The sequence below is a fragment of the Chrysochloris asiatica genome, unplaced genomic scaffold, assembly GCF_000296735.1.
Source record: "Chrysochloris asiatica unplaced genomic scaffold, ChrAsi1.0 scaffold00618, whole genome shotgun sequence".
NCBI lineage: Eukaryota > Metazoa > Chordata > Mammalia > Afrosoricida > Chrysochloridae > Chrysochloris > Chrysochloris asiatica.
The window spans coordinates 132,624-139,241 of NW_006409136.1; the positions used below are offsets into that span (position 1 = coordinate 132,624).

Consider the following 6,618-nt stretch of genomic DNA (forward strand, 5'->3'; position numbering starts at 1 on the left):
AGGGTGAAAAAGCTCCCACCTCCAGGAAATGTGTGTGATCAAAAGGATCAATAGCAGAAGCAATATAAAATCAGAGATGAAATCCACCACTTTGAAACAAAAATAAAACTGTGGCTGAATGTCCAGTCGCCTTGCTTCATAGGCAGAATGTGTGCACCATAGAGGCCTCCTGCAGTGGGTGGGGGTGTCTGCTCATTCAGGCCCCTCCTCTAGTCACCACTGTAAGGTGCATAGATAGATATTGAGAAGTTAATGGGAGAAAGATTGTCTACTATTTTTGTCTCTAAGGTCAGTTAGGTATCTGCATGTGTACAGTGTAACTCTAGAGATAGTTGCACGTTTTATGTTGGGGTTTTACAGATTGTTCATATTGTTTGTCTGTCAGGCCTGACAAGCTTGCTTTTTTTCTTGCCAGATATCCTGCACAAGTTAATTTTAGGGCTGCCAGCCAGTGGCTGAGGTCGTAAGCAGCCACCAAATAACTTGCCCTTAGGTCCAATAGCGCTCTTTCTCTCTTTGCTGTGTAAAAAACTGTGGGCTCCATGCTGGGACCCTTTTCTGGGGGTGTGCACCCTCCTGCCTAAAGGCATCCAGGCTGGGCAAAGAAGACAGGACAGGGAAGAGGAGGAAAAAATATGTAGAACCACCCCACTCCCACCCCCCCACACATACACCTCCTTTTGCAAATGTCACTGCACTGCTTTTAGTGCAAGTTCCCTGTGCCTGTGTGGCTGTAACCCCCTTCTGAACTCCGCCTGGGCGGGGTGGCTGCAGAGGAGTCCCAAGCCTAGAGTCCTTCCGAAATCTCAGTATTTTCCTTTATGCTGAGATTTTTTCACTGCTGTGTGTGGGAAACTGACACCCGGCACCCTGTACTAGATCCAGAGCTCTGGTGGTGTTCAGAGAGAGCAGCTTCTTTGGGTTTTCAGTCCCTTTCCCACAGAGCCTGCCCTACCTGACTGCCTCAGCAGCTGCCAGTAATAAGCTATATTTAAAGTTAAATATATATTATGTATATTAAATATATATTTAACTTTATATATCAGAGCAGTAGCAGATGCAGCAGTCAAACAGAGCAACTTCCAAAGATTCTAAGGCAGGGATACAGCTGCTAGTATCAGTGAAAATGCAAGATAGGTTCTTGTTAGATTCAATAAATTTAATTCTTGCTGCACCATTGTTCTTTGAAATGTGGAGCTGTTTTCATCTTTACAACTAATTAACACAAAGTACCTAGAGTCTCCTTTAAAAGCAATTTTGGGAGCTTAGTAGGGTCCTGAGCTTAGAGCATCCGCGGGACTCTCCAGGGACCAGCGCTGCTGCGGGGGACTGGCCAGCTGTATGTTCCGGGGTTTGAGCAGTTAGTTTGGTTTGGAGCACTCTGGCACCAGAGGAAGACCCTCCGCCCAGAGGGGAAACGCTCCATGCGAGGTGCGCTCTGAGGTCCAAAAAGCAGGAGCCACAGCAGGCGGGGGACCAGGAGCCCCTTCTAGACCAGGACAAAGGCTTCGACGACTGTTTAACTTTGCAATGGTACCTTCAAAGAGGATAACTGAATCAATGACCAAAACAGCACAAACAATAAAGAAATCAGTAAAAGAAGGAAAAATAGATGACATCATCGATAAGACAATTATAGGAGATTTCCAAAACGAACAGAAAAAATTTGTTCAGGAGCAATATACAAAAAAGTCAGAAGCAGCGGTGCCCCCATGGGTTGATAGCAATGATGGAGAAACAATTCAACAGGAAATCTTGGCCTTATCAGCTGACAGAAATTTCTTTCGGGACTCCGCAGCTAGTATGCAGTTCGGTTTTGACTTTGATGACATCTACCCAGCGGCCCTGGTCATGCCCCAAGAAGATGAGCTGCTAAGTAGGATGAGATTCACCTTGGTTCCGAAACTTGTGAAGAAAGAAGTGTTTGGGAGGAACTACTTTTACCGTGTCTCCCTGATCAAGCAGTCCGCCCAGCTGAGTGCCCTGGCCGCCCAGCAGCGTGCCGCGGGAAAGAAGGTGAGAAGGCATGTTGGAGAAGATGATCTGCTGCTGACAGAGGCAGTACGGCCCAAGACGCCACCTGTCATAATCAAACTCAAGAGAATGAGGAGGAGATTTCGGCTAGCCCAGGTGTCTCTGAGTTCGTCAGTGATGCCTTTGACGCCTGTAACCCGAATCAGGACGATCTGAGGAAAGAAATGGAGCAGCTCGTGCTTGACAAAAAGCAAGAGGAGACAACTGTTCTAGAAGATAACTCTGCCAACTGGGAAAAAGAGTTGCAACAGTAGCTTCAAGAATATGAAGTGGTGGCAGACTCAGAGAAAAGAGATGGAAATTGGGATAAGGAAATAGAAAAAAAAATGCTTCAAGAGGATAATTAGCCTCTTCCTGAAACAAACGGTTAATCCCCAGCCTTCTGCAAACTGTCAATAAATTCATGTGGTCCAGACTCACTAAATCAAAAAACACAAAAGAATACAACTAGATGGAAATTCAGAATTACTTCAGCCAGCATAGTTTTTTGTTGTTTTTGTTATTTTTGAGCTGAAACTTGCCTCTGCTACTTACAGAAAAAAATAGTATATAGAAAAGTTATCCTAATAATTAAGAAGGGATGTTTTGTGTAATTCTTCAGTAGAAATCTAATTGGGCAAGTCTTTGTAATCAGCATGGAAATCTTTGTTGAAAAAACACAAGTAAAATCCTAGAATTCTATTTTCTGTAAAGTCAATAAATATAACTTAATTTAAAAAAAAAAAAAAGCAATTTTGGGGGGCAGCATCCATGACCCTCTTTAGCTCATATTGGCTTTAGCAGAGTTGCATCCTTATCCAGAGGGGATAAAGAAGACTTGACATTCCTGAACAATATTGTAAATTTCTACTTTGCATAACTGTAGAAACTGATCAGTCACAGTCCATAGCTCCCTGATTTTGTTTATGACTTTTTGGTTCTGAGTTTGAGTCATTGACCCTTACTCATGCTTTCCATATGTTGTTGTTGTTGTTATGGTGGTGGCGGTAGTGGTGCCATTGAGTCAGTTCTGACCAACAGTGACCCTGTATAGGATTTAATAGGAGTGGCTGGTAAGCTTTAACCAATGGCCTTGCAGTTCAAACTAACTTTGCAGTCCAGTGCATTAACCCACAGCACTACATCAGGAATCCATACAGATGTGATATGTTCTGTCTGATTGGGAAGATCATCTTCAATTTTAATATTAATAAACCTGCTAATCTTAATCACTCTTTAAGCCTTTAAATTGTTGTTATCAGTAAATACTTTGAAATAAAGTATCTAGCTGTAGGAAGTTGTGTGTCATTCAATTGATTTTGACTCATAGTAATTCTAGCTAGGGTTTCTGAGGCTGTAAATCTTTATGGGAGCAGAACACTTGATCTTTTTCCTATGTAATTGTTGGTAAATTTGTACTGCTGACCTTACAGCTAGCAAGCAACTCATGTGTAACTATGCCACCAGAGTTCCCATGACTGTTGACAGTGGGTGGTGGTAGTTATGTGTCAAAGAGTCAGTTTGGACTCATAGCAACCCTGTATAGGGTTTCCAAGGCTGTATATCTTTACAGGAGCAAAAAGCCTCATCTTTCTCCCACAAAACAGCTGGTAATTTCCAACTGCTGACCTTGAGGTTAGCAGCCAACTCATAACCACTACGCTGCCAGAGCTCCTGGCCTGTTAAAAGTAAAACTGGTGTATGTAATATATCAGCAGAATATGACGGCTAATCTCAAGTTAGACATCCCTTCCAAGTCAATTTAGTTAGATTAAGGTTTTCCAAGATACACTAATTGCTAAGGTTGCCATACAACATTTTGCAAAATGTTTACATGGAAAATTTTATTATTAGAAAACACAGATCGTTGTTTTGATCTTAAAATGCATTGCTTTTGAGAAAGAATATCAGACTCATAATTATAGGAGTGTGTGTTACTCTTTAAATGTCTTCTTGTATACTTTCTACATTAGAGTCTTGCAAACTGTTGATAATCTGAAGGATCATTTTTGTATATGTCCACCAACTATACTTCTTCAAACAAAAGTCTTCAATCTAAAATATTTTATATAGTTTTGGCAAACTGCAAGTCACAATTTTCTGTCATCCTTTAGCATGAGAGAACTAACCTTACTGCTGAGCTAAGAGATAAGCGTATTAAATTTTTATTACTTTCTCTGTGCAGAAAGATTTCCTGGGCAAACGATTAAGGACTTTACTTGCTGTAATACTGGTGGTTCTAAACCACTAGATGCATTTCTGAAGACAAGCCTAGTGATCTGAGTCTAAAAGGTCACAGCTTTGAAAACCCTATGGAGCAGTTGTATTCTGCACACATAGAGTTGCCATGAATTGGTAATTACTTGATGGCAACTAAAAAGTCTATCTAAAGCAGAGATTCATAATCTGTGCATGAAGTTATTGGTCTCTCTTAGGAAATGGGACTGAACTTAAGTTTAAGTACTGGACACTTTATGTATACATATTTGCAAATACATATGCACATGTTTATTTTCTGGTTGGAACTTCAGCTCCTATTTAAATGTCTTTGACTCAAAAAAAGGCTAAGGAGGATACACTGATTTCAAATTTGGGCATAATGTGTGGTATCCCCATCAGGGAATATCTGGAAGAAAATGTTGCTCCAAATTTTCTGCTCTACTGTCCTTTGAGTATGGATGACCATAAATCTGAGTTTACATAAACAACCTCACTTTTCTGCTGCTGTGGCGTCCTAATTATTAGCCAAGGATTATTTTGCTCTCGAAAGTGTCTGTTTTGGAAGATAGATTATATGGTCATTCATGAGTAGAAAATCTGTAGCTAAACTGACTGTAATCAAAATATCAACTTCCTAGCTGTGTGACCTGCAACAACTTAATTCCTTCATCTGTGAAGTGAAGCTAATGATATCTGCCTCATAAGGTTGCTTTAATGATATGTAAGTTAATGTTTCAAAATTTTTAATAACAGTGCTGTAGAAGTGTAATGTATACCGGTTAAACAAATATATTTTCAAGAAATAAAATGAGTTTGTACTGTTATCAAGAAAGGCCTTCTAATGTGCTACCTTCATATCTTTCTACATTCTATTCTTTCTGAAACTCCATACTGTGCTCTTTGGAAGCCAGGATGGCCAGAGTTTCTCTCCCATACTTCAGACATATTGTCAGGAGGGACCAGTCACTGGAAAGAGATATCATGTTTGATAAAATGGAGGGTTGGAGAAAAACGAAGACATCCAACTAGATGTCTCGGCACAGTATCAGCATCAATGGGCTCAAGTGTAGCAGCAATTGTAAGGTTGGCGTAGGACCGGGCAGTGTTTCATTCTGTTGTGCATAGTGTCATTATGAGTCAGTATCAACTAAATGGCACCTAACAACAATTGAATTACTATTTTCCTGTAACTGAAATGAATATCTTCCATGAATTATTGCTCAATCCACTACTGGATTTCTCTTCAAAACCCCCATAACTTTTCCTCAATAGTGAACCACCTTAAAGAGACCATGTTTTTGTATTCAACCCATGATTCTTATAAGGCAGTAATTAGATTAGATGTCAGGACAAGTTTTTGTTTTATTTTTCTCTTTTCTATGTCTCCTCAGAATTTGGGTTATGTCTAGAATCAGTAATATACAGTTTTTATATATAAAAAAATTTACTGTGGTTCTTAAAAATGTTATCTCTTCTGTGAAATACTTGAACTTTATCAGGAATTCAGAGATCCTGTAAACAATAAAGAGAATGAAGAGAGGGAGCTACTGAGGACTCTAGACTCATGGAAAGAGGGACTGAGTGCTGTCAGGCTGGAGGCAACCTTGCAGAATGTGCCCTTTGGTGGTTTAAATTATTATATATTCCTGAATGTTTTTGTGTACATCTCCCCATTCCACCCCAAACAAAAAAAAAGAAAGAAAGAAAGAAGGAAAAACAGAGGGAATGGAAGCAAATACTGTTGAATGATGATGCACAGAGAAGATTGTAATTATTGCAATGAAACAATGGTGTAAAGCCGATGTTCTCCCATGTCAACTCTCACTCAGTTCACACACACATACACAAATCACTGAGGAAGTGGATGAAAGTTTTCCAATATATACTGTACAATAACCAACTGAATACATGCACACCGATACCCCCTCCTCCAATAAAATAAACAGTACAGAGAACTACGATGAGATAGCAGAAATTTAGAAATGTCTGGAGTCCTTAGGGGGCACAAATAGTTCATATGTTCACATACCAGCTGAAAGCTTAGAGGTTCAAATCCATTTACAGGCACTATAGAAGGAAGAACTAATGATCTGCTCCTGAGAAATCAGGAACTGAATTGAAATCAGCTTCATAGTAACTGATCTGGAGTATTGTAACCACTGCCAAAAGCTAATAAATATGGACTTTCAGTTGTAGTTAAGCCATTTCGGACTCATCCTGACCCCATGTGTGACAGAATTGAACTGTGCTCTATAGGGTTTTAATGACTACTTAAATGGAAATAATAGATCAGCAGGACTTTCTTCTGAGACACCACTTGGTTGATTTGTTGTTGTTGTTGTTATGTGCCGTCAAGTCAGTTCCGACCCATAGCAGCCCTGTACA

At 40.0% G+C, this 6,618-nt stretch overlaps 1 pseudogene; it reads left to right on the plus strand.

Annotated features, from left to right (window-relative positions):
• The first annotated feature begins 1,341 nt into the window (after positions 1–1,341).
• On the plus strand, positions 1,342–2,381 carry LOC102825736 (annotated as a pseudogene).
• Positions 2,382–6,618: the final 4,237 nt, after the last annotated feature.